This window comes from Oncorhynchus nerka, linkage group LG1, assembly GCF_034236695.1.
Source record: "Oncorhynchus nerka isolate Pitt River linkage group LG1, Oner_Uvic_2.0, whole genome shotgun sequence".
NCBI lineage: Eukaryota > Metazoa > Chordata > Actinopteri > Salmoniformes > Salmonidae > Oncorhynchus > Oncorhynchus nerka.
The window spans coordinates 23810235-23828134 of record NC_088396.1 but is presented as its reverse complement, the minus strand read 5'-3'; the positions used below and the strand labels follow the sequence as shown (position 1 = coordinate 23828134).

General features: G+C 44.7%; 2 pseudogenes; both read right to left on the bottom strand.

Moving 5' to 3' along the window:
- Positions 1-716: 716 nt before the first annotated feature.
- LOC115130972 (protein jagunal homolog 1-A-like) lies at positions 717-1353 on the bottom strand (annotated as a pseudogene).
- Positions 1354-3711: 2358 nt separating this feature from the next.
- The window catches only part of LOC115130966 (collagen alpha-1(VIII) chain-like), a 37313-nt pseudogene continuing 23124 nt past the window's right edge, over positions 3712-17900 (bottom strand).

Sequence of the window (17900 nt, the reverse complement as noted above, 5' to 3'; positions counted from 1 at the left end):
GTTGCAGTGACACACAGTACAAGTAAAACGTTTGGACACCTACTTATTCAAGGGGTTTTCTTTATTTTACTATTTTCTACATTGTAGAATAATGGTGATGACATCAAAACGGCAGGGTAGCCTAGTGGTTAGAGCGTGTGACTAGTAACCGGAAGGTTGCGAGTTCAAACCCCCGAGCTGACAAGGTTCAAATCTGTCGTTCTGCCCCTCAACAGGCAGTTAACCCACTGTTACTAGGTCGTCATTGAAAATAAGAATTTGTTCTTAACTGACTGCCTGGTTAAATAAAAAAACTATGAAATAACACATATGGAATCATGTAGTAACCAAATCAAACAATATTTTAGATTCTACAAAGTAGCCAACCTTTGCCTTGATGACAGCTTTGCACACTTTTGGCATTCTCTAAACCAGCTTCATGAGGAATTCTTTCCCAGCGGTCTTGAAGGAGTTTCCACATATGCTGAGCATTTGTTGGATGCTTTTCCTTCACTTTGTGGTACATCTCATAAAATGTACATTGAGTCAGTATCTTTGAAATGGAGAGAGAGAGTATGCAAGGTTGACTAGACAATCTGGAAAAATAATGGACAGGGATTATGAGGTAGTAAATAAATAACAATATACAGTACTTATAAATGCATCCTAGAGACAGACAGAAAACAAAAATCAAAAAACAGTTCTTCCCTTGCCTCAAAACCCACAATACATCTGCATCACTTATTTTTCTTCTCCTGTGTAAAATAGAACCAGGCGTCCAGCAGTTTCTTGCTGTAGTATATCTGACAGGCATCCACCTGCACCGCCCCCACTATAACCAGGTACATGACGGTGACTTCTGCCCAGCCAAAGACGAAGCGGTAGGCCTTGCCTTGGCAGTAAAGCTACTGGGCCTCGCCGAGCATCTCCATGATACCGTAGAAGAGTAGAGCGATGGAGAACAGGCCTGAGCTGATCATGGAGATCACCAGGCAGCTGATGTTGTTCTTGGACAGTGACAGGCTGCTGGTGACCAGTGGAAAGAAACTGATCAGGTAGGGGTACTATCATCTGTAGGGACGCCGGGTTGCTGGGCACCAGGTCGAGTTTGCTGATGGTCACCTGGGCCGCCACCACGAGCCACAGCCGAAGGTGGACAAAGTTGAGCTTGGAGGCACTGGAGAAAAGGGGGAGAGGAGGTTGAGACAGTATGATCCGATAGAAAAGTAGGCAGACAAGACAGACAAGCATACAGACAGATAAAAGCACAGACAGATATGATTACCTCAACTGGTACTGCGGGGGCACATTCTCTCTGTGTTTGAAGTCACTCCCATCAGTACCTGAAGCTTGAGGGCCCACATGAGACGTCATGTTAACAACCTGCTTCCCTGAAAACCAAGCAACAAAACAAACAGTCTATTAGGCTTGGGGCTCTACTCAAACCTTAGCGCTGAAATTCAGCGCTAAAGCACAATTGAAATGTAAAGGCAATGTTAACGCGTTGGCGGAGACGGCAATCATGTTACATATGTCAGCTCAGTTGGAAATGGCCTGTAGCCCTTTCCTGCAGTCAATGACAAAAAAAGCCTCATGGGTTGAATATTATTCATATTTATGATGATTTCATAATTAATCAAGATTATATATTTTTTAAACGACAACAATCTGGTGTTTCTATATCAAACAGTTTTGTTACATTTCAGTCTTCTATGATCTACTGTATATACAGTGTAATTGTGGGATGCAAACTCAAAATTGAACACATTTCAACTCTATATCTGACATGGTACAGGTGTCTTCTGTTTTTAAGCCAATAACTGTGTGTGAGGTGTATACTTTTGTTTCAAAAGAATCACTCGGTGTGATGCTGATTTAGCCCACGGCAGTAAAACACTAAAATAACACATCCTAGAATCTGAATGAATCTTGGTGTTCTCTGGCAAAAGCCAAACGTCCTGCACGGTGTTGGGCTGTAAGCACAACCCCAACCAGTGGACGTGGAGCCCTCATACCACCCTCATGGAGTCTGTTTCTGACCGTTTGAGCAGACACATGCACATTTGTGGCCTGCTGGAGGTCATTTTGCAGGGCTCTGGCAGTGCTCCTCCTGCTCCTCCTTGCACAAAGGCTGCTGCTGGGTTGTTGCCCTCCTACGGCCTCCTCCACGTCTCCTGGTGCACTGGCCTGTCTCCTGGTAGCGCCTCCATGCTCTGGACACTACGCTGACAGACACAGCAAATCTTCTTGCCACAGCTCGCATTGATGTGCCATCCTGGATGAGCTGCACTGCCTGAGCCACTTGATGGGGGTTGTAGACTCCGTCTCATGCTACCACTAGAGTGAAAGCACCGCCAGCATTCAAAAGTGACCAAAACATCAGCCAGGAAGCATAGGAACTGAGAAGTACCTGCAGAACCACTCCTTTATTGGGGGTGTCTTGCTAATTGCCTATAATTTCCACCTGTTGTCTATTCCATTTCACAACAGCATGTGATATTTATTGTCAATCAGTGTTGCTTCCTAAGTGGACAGTTTGATTTCACAGAAGTGTGATTGACTTGGAGTTGTCCCCTTAATTTTTTTGAGTGGTGTATATTGAAATTACAATATCACTGGAGTCATTGCACATCAATTTGTGCCACTTGTGTAGCCTACCTTGACCTGGCAAACAGATTTAATAAATAGCCTATAACTCAGTTTGTTGTTGTAGCCTTCTGTTATTATGTAATTATTAATGGCCATATTTAATTAATTCAATTGGAAGTTATCAATTGTGATAATCGTAGCTCGGCACAATAAAAGCAGGGTGAATAGATGACAGTGACGTGTGCTCGCACGCGCGGAAGATCAGTCGCAGCATCCTTTTCGAGATATGTGAACTGTTGTTAAGAAACCAAAACATGTATTTTTGTGTTTTGCGGAAGAAAGAAAGCACCTTTTATTATGAGGAAATACATCTATATATATCTATGTCCCCATAGATGTGCCCGAAAACTATAGGATGAATCGAAGATATAATAGACCATTTTAATAGTCATCTGAACGAGTCAAGGTACAGTAGCCTATCTGTCTGGCAGCACAGTATCCTCATCTCTACACCATATGGCATATCCAGTCAGCTGCAATGAGCATGACTATAATTAATGACTGCATTATTAAACCAGACCATATTTACTGTAGCCGAGATCAGGAGCAAGTACAATTTGTTTATTACATTTGGACTGGTGAACTGCACTTATCAGATGTGCACTTATTATGGTCACACAATGAAATAATACCTGTCTTATTTGGGCTCCCGAGTGGCATAGCGGTCTAAGGCGCTGCATCTCAGTGCAAGAGGTGTCACTACAGTCTCTGGTTTGAGTCCAGGCTCTATCACATCTGGTTGTGATTGGAAGTCCCATAGGGCGGCTCACAATTGGCCCAGCGTCATTGGGTTATGGCCGGGGTATGCTTTCATTGTAAATAAGAATATTAGGAAGGTGTTCTGACTTGCCTAGTTAAATAAAAATAAAACATTTATATAAATAAAAGTATTGATATACACTGAGTGTACAAAACATTAAGAACACCTTCCTAATATTTGGCCTCAATTCATCGTGGCAAATGACATCAATAAGGGATCATAGCTTTCACCTAGTCAGTCTATTTTATGGAAAGAGCATAATGCTCATAATGTTTTGTATACTCAGTGTATGTTGATGAAAAGAGTAACAAATGACCTTCTAGTTAAATCATCTTTATTATTGTTTTAAACAACATCAACAGTATAACAGTAAAACATTCAAACTCAGGGTTTATTTTGGTTTACTGAATCTTTAGCACCAAATAAAGAAAGGAAACTGAATTCATATCTGGAGTCAATTTTCAAAAATTTTTTTTTTAACTACATGTTATTCCACTTCTGCACATTTAAAGTCAGGAGGTCAGTAGTCAAAATAATACATTATAGTGATAAATGCTGCAGGGTGTTTTTGTTATCAGTCTCTGTCAAGGGTATTGTGCTGGGGCACTGGGGGGTAGAAGGGTAGGGGGCAGGGGCGGAGGTGGGTGGGTGAGGGAAGGGTAGATGGGTTAGTTATAGGGACATGGGTGACGGAGGAGGAGAGGGAGGGGCATGCAGGAAGGCATTTCCACCCTTCTTCCTCTCTTTTTTAATGTTCTACTCTTTGGGTGCGTTTGTAAATTCCCTATGGAGTGCCAGAGAGCGCTCCGAGTGTGATCTGGCCATTCGTAAATTCAGAGTGTTGTCAGATTGTCCATTTGTAAATTCAGAGCATTTCTCTCTCGAATCGTTCAGTGCACACACTGGCCACTCTGGCCGAGGAGTAGGGCTGATCCGAGCGTTGTGACCTCACAACTGCAGTCGAGCACCCAAGCTAACTGGCTAAAGATAATTCCAGACATAAATGAGAGAGCGACCTAGCAGAGTTGGTTAGGCTGTTTCTATGTTATCCAGAGCATTGGTGACTGTAACTGTGGTGATGGCAACAATTTAATTACGCTTTTTTGCTAACGTTTACTGACACCGGCCGTATTCTTTGTAATTTTTAAACATTTTATTAACCCTTTGGTCTCTCCAATTTCGTGGTATCCAATTGTTAGTAGTTACTGTCTTGTCCCATCGCTGCAACTCCCGTACGGACTCGGGAGAGGCGAAGGTCGAGAGCCATGCCTCCTCTGAAACACAACCCAACCAAGCCGCACTGCTACTTAACACAGCGTGCAATCAACCCGGAAGCCAGCCGCACAAATGTGTCGGAGGAACCACCGTACACCTAGCGCACTGCGCGATGAGACAAGGATATCCCTGCCGGCCAAACCCTCCCTAACCCGGACGACGCTGGGCCAATTGTGCGTCGCCCCATGGGCCTCCCAGTCGCTACACCGGCAATATTCAACGAGTGTTGAGCGTTTGTAAATTCATCAGTTATTCTGCGCTCCAGCACACTCAGACGAGAGTGCTCTGAAATGGAAGTAGATAGCCAGAGGGAATTTACCAACGTACCATTTGTCTTTATTCCTTAGGCCCCACAAGGAAACCTAATTCCATAAGTCTCCTCGCTTACTCCTGGTTTGGTTTGGCCATCATGTTCTCTGATTGACATCAAAGTATTTATTATTCTTAAATATTAACCTCCACATAGAGTACCTATAATCAGATTATTTCAATTCTGTACTGAGCCAAGAGGGATCAACTAGCTTATTCAAAAGTTATTCATAAGAATCACAATTGATTATCATTGTATCCGTTACTTACAGAAACGTTTAGGCCCCTCTTAATGAGGGTCTGGGTCTTGTTCAAATGTTTTTCATAACTGTCATTATAACACTACTGCTTTATTCAGTTGACACCTGACACATACAGTAATACAAGGGTTTGTAAGGACAGCAGTGGTCTTCCAATGTTTGGGTACAATAGTGTCTGTTGGAGCCTTATTCTTTACTTACCACAAGAGGCATTGCTGTGCACAACACTAATACACCCATAATGCATCATTTTGCCAACCATTTAATGCGACACAATCACCCTTATAAACATCACACAGGATGCTTGTCTGCAAAAGTTTTAAAAAAGTATCAAACAAATCAATCAAAAACACAACAAGAAAGTTACGCAACAAACTAAAACGTGAAATAAACCATTGCACCACTTTATTTGAATCTTGAACTCTATTGGTTTTCCTTTCTGTAAGTACTGTAATAGCACATTGCAGGTGCCATTTTACTAGGTATTACATTTGTTTTCTTTAGTTATTCAATTTACATTCTTTGCCACACTTTCATTAATGGCAGCTGCCAGTTTGCAAAGGAACATGTACGGACTTGAGAAAAAACACATGGTACTCTGTGGCAATACAAGAGATATATCTCTTTCCACATGTGTCTGTGCAGCACCTTAAATTAAACTGATACATACAGTTGAAGTCTGAAGTTTACATACACTTAGGTTGGAGTCATTAAAACTCGTTTTTCAACCACTACACACATTTCTTGTTAACAAACTATAGTTTTGGCAAGTCGGTTAGGACATCTACTTTGTGCATGACACAAGTAATTTTTCCAACAATTGTTTATAGACAGATTATTTCACATATAATTCACTGTATCACAATTCTAGTGGGTCAGACGTTTACATACACTAAGTTGAATGTACCTTTAAACAGCTTGGAAAATTCCAGAAAAAGATGTCATGACTTTAGAAGCTTCTGATAGGCTATTTGACATAATTTGGGTCAATTGGAGGTGTACCTGTGGATGTATTTCAAGGCCTACCTTCAAACTCAGTGCCTCTTTGCTTGACATCATGGGAAAATCAAAAGAAATCAGCCAAGATTGTAGACCTCCACAAGTCTGGTTCATCCTTGGAAGCAATTTCCAAACGCCTGAAGGTACCACGTTCATCTGTACAAACAATAGTACGCAAGTACAAACACCATGGGACAACGCAGCCGTCATATCACTCAGGAAGGAGACGCGTTCTGTCTCCTAGAGATGAACCTACTTTGGTGTGAAAAGTGCAAATCAATCCCAGAACAACAGCAAAGGACATTGTGAAGATGCTGTAGGAAACAGGTACAAAAGTGTCTATATCCACAGAAAAACAAGTCCTATATCGACATAACCTGAAAGGCCGCTCAGCAAGGAAAAAGCCACTGCTCCAAAACCGCCATAAAAAGCCACACTACGGTTTGCAACTGCACATTGTACTTTTTGGAGAAATGTCCTCTGGTCTGTTGAAACAAAAATAGAACTGTTTGGCCATAATGGCCATCGATATGGAAAAAGGGGGAGGCTTGCAAGCCGAAGAACACCATCCCAACAGTAAAGCACGGTTGTCGCAGCATTATGATGTGGGGGTGCTTTGCTGCAGGAGGGACTGGGGGACTAAACAAAATAGCATCATGAGAAGGAACATTATGACGATATATTGAAGCAACATCTCAAGACATCAGTCAGGAAGGTGCTTCTACACCTGCATTGCTTGCTGTTTGGGGTTTTAGGCTGGGTTTCTGTACAGCACTTTGAGATATCAGCTGATGTACGAAGGGCTATATAAATACATTTGATTTGATTTGATTTAAAGCTTGGTCGCAAATGGGTCTTCCAAATGGACAATGACCCCAAGCAAACTTCCAAAGTTGTGGCAAAATGGCTTAAGGACAACAAAGTCAAGGTATTGGAGTGGCCATCACGAAGCCCTGATCTCAATCCTATACAAAAATTGTGGGCAGAACGGAAAAAGGAGGCCTACAAACCTGACTCAGATACACCAGCTGTGTCAGGAGGAATGGGCCAAAATTCACCCAACTTCTTGTGGCAAGCTTGTGGAAGGCTACCTGAAATGTTTGACCCAAGTTAAACAATTTAAAGGCAATGCTACAAAATACTAATTGAGTGCATGTAAACTTCTGACCCACTAGGAATGTGATGAAAGCTGAAATAAATGATTCTCTCTACTATTATTCTGACATTTCACATTCTTAAAATAAAGTGGCGATCCTTACTGACCAAAGATGGAGAATTTTTACTAGGATTGAATGTCAGGAATTGTGACAAGCTGAGTTTAAATGTATTTGGCTAAGGTGTATGTAAACTTCCGATTTCAACTGTACATATGACTACATTTCACAATATGTGAACCCTGTTGATGTAATGGCATCTTTTAATGCAGTGTTGTAACGTTGTAACACTCTTAAGAGCGGTACATAGATACAGAAATCTTTGTACCACAAAATAAATGGTTATAAAAACTGCATATAATGTACATTCACTCACACACATACACACTCCTCTCTCAGATTTTCCCAGGGACTGTGCGACGCGTCCTCCCATCGCTGTCGATCTCAACAGCGTCGATCTCAACAGCGTCCTCCCATCGCTGTCGATCTCAACAGCGTCGATCTCAACAGCATCGATCTCAACAGCGTCCTCCCATCGCTGTCGATCTCAACAGCATCGATCTCAACAGCATCCTCCCATCGCTGTCAATCTCAACAGCGTCGATCTCAACAGCATCCTCCCATCGCTGTCGATCTCAACAGCGTCGATCTCAACAGCATCAATCTCAACAGATAGTTGATGTTTAAAAAAAACATACACATTTAAAGACTTCTATAAACAATGCTTACATTTCTCCAACATTTTCTCCCTCTGTCACTGTCTCTTCCTCTCTATAGTTGTTGCTACATAGGGTACAACAAGTACCCAGAGAAGGATGAGTGGACGTATTGGCCAGCGTATAGTCCTGCGGCCTGGTCCGAGGGTAGCTGGAGGTACACGGTGTCCCCGGGTTGTAGTGGTAACACTGCGCTCCCCGACGCCTGATCCAGGAATCCCTTCTTATACTCGTCATATGTGTACATCACAGGCTCATCGTTCCTCATCAGCGCCACCCACACGTTGGCCCCTTTGCAGCTGATGTGGTAGGCAAAGTAGTAGATCCCGGGCATGTCGCAGGTAAACACGCCTGTCTGGGGGTTGTAGTTCTGACGGCCGTTGTACAGGATCTTGTCGAACACCACAGGCGTGCCCACTGGTGGGAAGGGTGTGGTCACCAGAGCCGTGAACGCAGGCATCTCCAGGCCGTTGGCGCCCATTACCTCTCCACTGTTTCCTCCATATTTCCCCTTCTTGCCATAGCCGGTGGTCTTGACTCCATCCAGCCCAGGAGGAATACCCATCTCAGTGAGGACTGCTCCCATGTTAGGGGAGAGGGTGGGGGGTCCGGGTGGGCCTGGGGACCAGGTAGACCTGGCTGGCCTGGATTTCCTGGTGGTCCTCCAGGACCTTCTTTACCTGGAGGTCCAAGAGGACCAGGGACACCTGGGTTTCCGTTACCCTCAACGCCGGGAAGACCAGGTAATCCGCTGTCACCTTTAGACCCAGGGGCACCAGGAGGTCCGATCGGCCCACCTGCACCTCCCAGACCTGGAATGCCCTTAGGGCCTTGGGGACCCTTCTCTCCTGGAAGTCCTCCCTCTCCCTTTGGCCCAGATAGGCCTGGAATGCCAGGGGCGCCTGGTAACCCTTTGTGTCCGCCTTCCCCTTGGGGTCCTACAAGCCCAGCGGGACCCCTTGGCCCTGGCTCTCCTCCCTCTCCAGGGAAGCCATTCTGACCATGAAGTCCAGGAGGACCAGGCTCACCCTGGCCACCTGGCAGCCCCTTTTGCCCTCCCTCTCCAGCCTCTCCTTTTGCCCCTGGTTGGCCAAGACCTCCAGGGGGTCCCATAGGGCCAAGGAGACCAGCTGGTCCGATTGGCCCAGGTGGTCCAATCACACCTGGAAGTCCTCCATGGCCTTTGTCTCCCTTTGGTCCTGAGCCTCCGGGCATCCCACCCATCCCTTTATCTCCCTTGGGTCCTGGGAATCCTGGTTTTCCAAATCCGGGCAATCCAGGCTTCCCTGGCAAACCTGGAGGGCCTGGGTGCCCTTTCCCACCAGGCATGCCTGGTTGTCCAGGCAGACCATTCTGGCCTGGTTTTCCCTGGCCTGGCAACCCTGGTGGACCGGTCTCGCCACCCTCTCCTGCTGGTCCAGCCAGCCCCTGCTCTCCAGAAGGGCCTGGTTTCCCTGGTCCTCCTGGTGGCCCCGATATGCCATTCATTCCAGGCTTGCCCACACCGGGCATCCCTCCCTGGCCTGGAGGTCCAGGGGGTCCTGCTGGCCCTTTGTGGCCTGGCTGTCCTGGCTGTCCAATTCCCTTGTCACCCTTGGGTCCTGGTAATCCTGGTAGTCCCGGCAGGCCCTTATGTCCTGGCTCCCCCTTGGGTCCTGGTTGTCCTGGTAACCCCCCAACCCCTGGTTTTCCTATCCCCGGGAGACCTGGAGGACCAGGGGGGCCCTGAGGCCCTGGCTGCCCCATATGACCGTCTCCACCACTGGGGCCCAGCTCTCCAGGTACACCTGGGTCTCCCATGCTCCCTGGCTTGCCTGGAATTCCCGGGAGTCCTGGTTTGCCTACACCAGGGAATCCTGGGGGACCAGCAGAGCCTGGTTTTCCTTCACCTCCTGGCTGTCCTACCCCAGGAGGACCTGGTGGCCCAGAGGGTCCCTCAGGTCCTGCAGGCCCAGCTGGGCCCTGCTCTCCTGGCAGGCCTCCAGGGAGACCTCCCACAGCCCCACTGGGGATGGTCTGACCTGTAGGGGATAAGATGTCCAATCAGTCTAAACATTATTGGAAGATTGCAGGCATAGCACAATATTCAGCACAAGAGCAAAATGAAGTACAATCTGCTTGTGTGTATGTCTTAACTAGAGTTAGGTTAGGTAATGAACATTGAAGATTGACATAGTCTCAACATAAACAACATACTATTGCCCTACTCCATAGTAGTGCGCTACTTTCGACCAGAGCCACAAGTCCTTTGAGATTGCCATTTGATCTCACCTTTGTCCTGTCCACTGTTGACTACCACACCTTTGCGGGGGTACTCCTTGCCCATGTGCATGGGCATCTGGGGGATCTCTTTTCTGTAATGGGGGTACTGCATGTGGAGAATGTCCTTTCCTGGCCACTGCTGCTGAGGGTGCTGCTCTTTGCTGCCCATGCCCATGTGGGACAGGTGTGGCATAGGCTGGTGCTGCTGGGGTTGCTGCTGGGGGTGCTGCTGGTGCTGCTTGTGTCCGTAGTATACCCCCGCGTGAACGAGAGGTAGTACTGCAAGCTGAAACAGAGCCACGAGGAGAGGGGCTGAGAGAGAAGGCACGGCCATGGCCTGGGGAAGACAGCAGAGGAGAACTATGTTAGACAATCAGTCAATTGATCAATTGATCAAAAAGTCAATCAATGAGCCAATCAAAGGAATCTAATTCACTGCAGGTATGTATTTTTCAATCAAATGCAAACAGTCAAACATACATACATGGCAATAAAAGCCATATGACTGGTAATATGAAAGCTTTTCCCCATAGAAAGGGATTCATGCCCTGATACACCTTCGCATTGCTCTGGCTCCACCTACTGGACAGTAAAGAGCAATATATTACACAGACAGCGCTGCCCGCAACTGACCACAACCAGTCACTCAACACTTAACCATGGGCCAGCCTTTTTAAAAATAGTATATATTGCCAGATGTAGGATGTGGTAACCACAAAACAGTTTTTCTTTTTACATGCTCAATCTGGTAACAACACTGCTAACTGACTACATTTACATTTTACAGATGCTCTTATCCAGAGCAACTTCCAGTACTTAGTGGATACATTTTTCTACTTTTTTTCTACTGTTCAAACCCACAATCCTGGCGCTTGCCATGCTCTGCCAACTGAGCTACACTTGACCTAGGCAGACCGCAGACCGTTGCCTAACACAATGTTTCCAATGCTGTTGCCTAGGGTCAGGTTTACGAGACTACTAACTGACTGAGCAATGCCTTGGCTTTCAAACAGCTGATGGAGCAAAATGATAACATTACTAATAGCCCTGTTATCAGACATACTATCAGACAAACGAACTGACAAGAACATTTATACTTCACATGAAAGCTTCTGAAAATAACCCACCAGATCAGAAGAAACTCAAATGCGTTTCAGCCTACAAGTCATAGCAGAAAAAAAAGCAGTTTTACTCAAGATAGGTAGGTGGGAAAAGAAATGATTCTCTGTTACGTTTCTTAACACGTTCTTTCTTTCGTTAAATAATGAATCATATAACGTGGCTGTTTTTGGCTAGGCTTTGTGTGTGTTTCTGACCTTCTACTGTGAACCCTCCCAGATGTTCTCAGGAAATGAGGATGCTCCGTCAAGCCACAGTATAACAAAGAGCATCAGAGCTGGAACTGGGAGATGGTGTTTCTTGGCTTTGGTCCTTTTTTGTGTTACGGTAGCCAATTACTATTTAACCCGTTAAAACACTGGTCAAATTGCAATGCTAATGTTTGAGTTAGTAAAGATTATGTGAGAAGTAATACTGATTGATTGGTATACAGTCTCAGAAATATGCTGTTATAGTGATGTACTTACAAAGGCTGGGCAATTTCAAGAATGCCATTGAACTGAATATCTTGTCACTTACTGTAGTAAGACTGTTTCTCTCACACACAGTTTCTCTCACACACTCTCTCTCACCCTCTTCCTCTCTATATATATTTTTTCTTTCTCTCCCTCACCGGATCCCTCTTGTCACTGTCTATCCCTCACTCTGCCCCTCTCTTATACAGAACACAGAGCTCTGATGGTTAAAGTCTGTACTGTAGGCTAAACACCAGTATGTTAGAGATCAGCCCTCCAAACCAAAGCTTTTTGTTCGGAGAGCTGGTCTGGCCAAAATATGCAGCAGGAATGAGTTTTCTTGGCCAGTTAGGTAGCCAGTTCATTCCAATTGGTTGTCACAGCTGACCTTTGTGAATGAGAAATACTGATGGAAGAAGGATGGAATACATTTGTTGGAGAGGCTATTATTCCACGTTTCTGTCAAATTCATACTTACCATAGAGTTCATAGGGTTCACACTTTCTGAAGATATTTTTTTTTAAATGGCTGCTTTCTTAGGTTCTCTGGTGGTTTTACAGTATGTTTCCTGCCAAGCCTCCGAATCAACACATACCATTTGACAATAGATAGGCTACTACTTAAAAGTCATGCACAAGATTCAACCACAGGTATGAATGAATGATGTCAGAACTACTGACATTAAAAAAAAGTAAAATGCAGCAATGCAGGTGTACAGTGAGAAATGATACAGAGGGAAAGTCAAGTCATAAGGGATATCCGCTCCTGGTCAGTTCATGTGGTTGTGGTGAACTCCTAGCCTAACAGAGGTCCTGTTAGGTCCTCAGATGTTGGGCTGCAATTGTGACATTGTGAACAGGAGTCAACACAGATTGGTACAGGCTATCTGAGAAATGTCACCCCATTCTTCCTCAAGGAAGTCCAACAATTCACAGAATTTTTACAGCAGTGAGTGTGACCCAAAAAGTTGACCAAAAAGTGTCCATGCGATCTGTGTGTGTGTGTCTCTGTGTGTGTGTGTGTGGTGCATAGGTGAAACTGTGTGTGTGTTTGAATGTAGCAGGTTACGCACTGCGTGTCACTCACTCATGCGTAATCTTACTGCAGTGAGAGGTATTTCTCTCACCCCTAAGCCAACCCTCAGGCATGCCAAGTGGAAATAGGAACACCTCGCTGCCCGCAACCTCCCTGCCCGCAACCTCCCTGACCTCAACCTCCCTGACCTCAACCTCCCTGACCTCAACCTCCCTGACCTCGTCACTCTCCGCTTCTCTACTGATCTTGTGTTGCTTCCTCTCCTACATTTATCTGTCTGGGGCTGCTGTCTGCACGTGAGAGAAACAAGAATATGTTTGTTAATGTATACATGCATCTGTGTGTATTTTCTAACTTTTCATTCACATACAGGACCCAGACGTCCAATCCAACGAGCAGAGCTCTGGTCCAACAGATAGAAGAGCGGTCCAACAAGGCCGTCCAGACCGCCTTCTAGTCTTACACAATTTTTCTCCGTCTTGTGCATTTCCTTCTGAAGGTCAGTAACGCAGACAGACATTTGGGTTGTCTTTGGCTGATGCTCCTATGGTAGGATTGTGTGTTTGTGTATGTGTGTCTGTGTGTGTGTTTCTCTGTCTGTTTCAATTTGGGCTTTAACGGCGGTCCTGATCCTGTCTAGTTGTGTCTCTGGCTTGGGCCAGAGGGGATTCCGTTTTGGGTTTGGGTCTGGCCAGCTGCTTCTGGGAGAGGAGGGGGTAATGCTTTATTTTGCACTCATATTTGAACTGGTATATAGTATTTACAAAGACCATTCTTAATACAAATGGGAAACTGATGAGTGTGAAAAACCCAGCAGCATATCAGTTCAAACTGGTGCGCCTGGCACCTATGACCATACCCTGTTCAAAGGCACTTAAATATTTTGTCTTGCCCATTCACCCTCAGGATGGAACACATACACAAATCATGTCTCAATTTTCTCAAGGCACTGCATCTCAGTGCTTGAGGCATCACCACAAGACACCCTGGTTCAAATCCAGGCTGTATCACAACCAGCTGTGATTGGGTGTCTGATAGGGCGGCGCACAATTGGCCTAGTGTCGTCTGGATTTGGACGGTGTAGGCCGTCATTGTAAATAATATTTTTTTCTTAACTGACTTGCCTAGTTAAATTAAAAAAATACAAATACAAGTTTCTGGATCGACGTGTACGACAGCATGTTCCAGTTCCCACCAATATCCAGCAACTTCACACAGCCATTGAAGATGAGTGGGACAACATTCCACTGGCCACAACCAACAGCCTGATCAACTCTATGTGAAGGAGATTGGTCGCGCTGCATGAGGCAAATGGTGATCACACCAGATACTGACTGGTTTTCTGATCTCTGCCCCTACCTTTACATTTAAAAAAATCTGTGACCAACATATGCACATCTGTATCTTCAGCCATGTGAAATCCATAGATTAGGGCCTAATGAATGTATTTCAATTGACTGATTTCCTTATATGAACTGTAACTCAAGAAAGGTCCACCACCCAATGGACACCCAGCCAACTGGACAGAACTGTGAGATGCATTGGAGTCAACATGGGCCAGCAACTCTGTGGAATGCTTTCAACACCTCGTAGAGTCCATGTCCTGACGAATTGAGGCTGTTCTGAGGCCAAAAGCAGGGAGATGCACCTCAGTATTAGGACGGTGTTCTTAATGTTTTGTGCACTCAGTATATATAGTGAAAAACTGAGTTTAAATGTATTTGGCTAAGGTGTATGTAAACTTCCATCGGAAGTATTTTAAACTCAGTTTTTCACAATTCCTGACATTTAATCCAAGTAAAAATTCCCTGTTTTAGGTTAGTTAGGATCACCACTTTTTTTAAGAATGTGAAATTTCAGATTGATAGAGAGAATAGTAGAGAGAATGATTTATTTCAGATTTGATTTCTTTCATCACATTCCCAGTGGGTCAGAATGTCACGCCCTGACCTTAGTTATCTTTGTTTTCTTTATTATTTTGGTTAGGTCAGGGTGTGACGAGGGTGGTTTGTGTAGTGTAATGTCTAGGGTTTTTTGTATGTCTAGGTTTTTTTGTATTGTTTAGGTGTTTTTGTCCTGTCTAGGGTTTTTGTATATCTATGGGGTTTTAGTATGTCTAGGTATATGTAGGTCTATGGTGGCCTGAATTGGTTCCCAATCAGAGGCAGCTGTTTATCGTTGTCTCTGATTGGGGACCCTATTTAGGTTGCCATTTTGGTTTTGTGGGTTATTATTCTATGTTTAGTTGCCTGTTCGCACAAGTCATATTGCATCACGTTTTGTTATTTTGTATAGTTTTGTTCAGTGTTGCATTCGTTTAATAAAATATAATATACGCTTATCATGCTGCGCCTTGGTCTCCTCCTTATGACCACAGTGACACAGAAGTTTGCATACACTCAATTAGTATTTGGTAGCATTGCCTTTTAAATAGTTTAACTTCGGTCAAATGTTTCAGGCAGCCTTCCACAAGCTTCCCACAATAAGTTGGGTGAATTTTGGCCCATTCCTCCTGACAGAGCTGGTGTAACTGAGCTGAGTCATGAACAAAGTAGATGTCCTTGTCACGAATATTACCGAAGGTGACTCCCCTTCTTGTTCGGGTGGCGCTCGGGCGGTCGTCGTCGCCGGTCTACTAGCTATCGCTGATCCGTTGTTCTGTGTTCGTTTAGTTCTGTCTAATTGGTAGCACCTGTTTCTTGTTTGGTTGTTAGGATAGGGTTATATATAGTCTGTTCAGCCCGCTTCTGTTTCGTGCGGGCTTGTTTGCCTGTTTTCTTGTTTGAGTGTATTTTTGTTGGCATTTGGGTTTCACGCTGTCCGTTTATATTTCTGTTCATTTGTGTTTCACTTTTGTTCATGTTATGTTTCCGGGACATTAAAGCGTGTTGTTTTTCCCACATCTTTTGCTCTCTGCGCCTGACTCCACACCTCTTCACTCATTTACTCTTAACAGTCCTAACCGACTTGAAATTTAACAAGAAATTTGTGGAGTGGTTGAAAAACTTGATTTAATGACTCCAACCTAAGTGTATGTGAACTTCCGACTTCAGCTGTATGTATATATGACCTCAATCCTATAGAAATTTGTGGGCATAACTGAAAAAGCATGTGTGAGCAAGGAGGCCTACAAACCTGACTCAGTTACACCAGCTCTGTCAGGAGGAATGGGCCAAAATTTACCCAACTTATTGCGGGAAGCTTGTGGAAGGCTACCCAAAATGTTTGACCGAAGTTAAACATTTTAAAGGCAATGCTACAAAATGCTAATTGAGTGCATGTAAAGTTCTGACCCACTGGGAATGTGATGAAAGAAATAAAATCTGAAATAAATCATTCTCTCAACTATTATTCTGACATTTCACATTCTTAAAATAAAGTGGTGATCCTAACTGACCTAAAACAGGCAATTGTTACTAGGATTAAATGTCAAGAATTGAAAAACTGAGTTTAAATGTATTTGGCTAAGGTGTATGTAATCTTACAACTACAACTGTGTGTATTTATATATATATATATATATATATATACATAATTATTAGGTTATAGCCACAGCCATCCAACCTCTATACACCAACACCAGCCCCTTTCATATACCCATATCCAGTTGCAGACCCTTTTCCCAACAGTCAGTCGCAGCCCTAGATCTAGTCCCATTCCCAAGCCTCTGCTCTATAAACCAGTCCCAGCTCTATACACCAGTCCCAACTCTTTTTTTAACCCTTATTTTACCAGGTGAGTTGACTGAGACCACATTCTTACTTGCAGCAACAACCTGGGGAATAGTTACAGGGTAGATGAATGAGCCAATTGGAAGCTGGGGATGATATGGGGCTAGATTAGGAATTTAGCCATGGTTAACACCCCTACTCTTACAATAAGTGTCATGGGATCTTTAGTGACCACAGAGAGTCAGGACACCCATTTAACTTCCCATCTGAAAAACAGCACCTTACACAGGGGAATGTCCCCAATCACTGCCCTGGGGCATTGGGATGTTTTTGTTTGTTTTCTACCAGGGGAAAGAGTGCCTTCTACTGGCCATCCAACACCACTTCAGCAGCATCTGGTCTTTACAGTAATCCAGGGACCAACCCTGCTTAGCTTCCGAGGCAAGCCAGCAGTGGGATGCAGGGTGGGATGCTGCTGGCATTCTAAACACCAGTCCCAGCTCTATCCACTAGCTTGGCTATGAAGAATGACAACTGCGTTGACCCCTGACCATTTCTCAGGCGACTGGCGATTCTAATATGGCCGTGCCACCCTCTCGCCCCCAGTGGGCACTCGCCCTCTCGTGCCTTTGAAGGGGGCCCGTCTCATTTCCATGGCGATGGGAGCCTGACGTGCAGGAATGCTTTCCAACAATTCCATATGGGGGGAAAATGAGACAAGAAGAGAGAGAAAGAGGCAGAGCCAGCGAGAGAAGAGGGGAGACATAACGCAGACCCAGGCACATGGGTGTATGAAGACGATGTGTTGGGTGGATGGGTGTGTTAGCGCTATAGTCAAATAGCCTCATTCTGTCCTGATGGTACAGTGTGTGTGTTTTGGGGTTAAGGTTAAATGGTAGGTTGAGGGTTAGGGTTAAGGTTAGGTAAGGCGTAGAGGAAAATATGATTTTTAATGGTCAAGCATTTTTACTCCCCAAAACGTCCTGAAATTTCACAAAAATAAAGGTGTGTGTGTGGGTGTGAGTGAGTGCATGCATGCGTGTGTTTGTGTGAGTGAGTGTATGTGTGAGCATATGGATTCATTATGGTGGAGACAGAACAGTCTAGACTCTAATACAGTAGAATTGAGAGGTGGATTAAGGACATGCTCTGTTCATAGCTGCTTTTGTAGCAGAAATGTGTTTTCTGACAAATTATAGATATTCTGTTTTGGCCATCCATGCTTGGCCAGGGTCCCACTGTAAATGACACAGATGT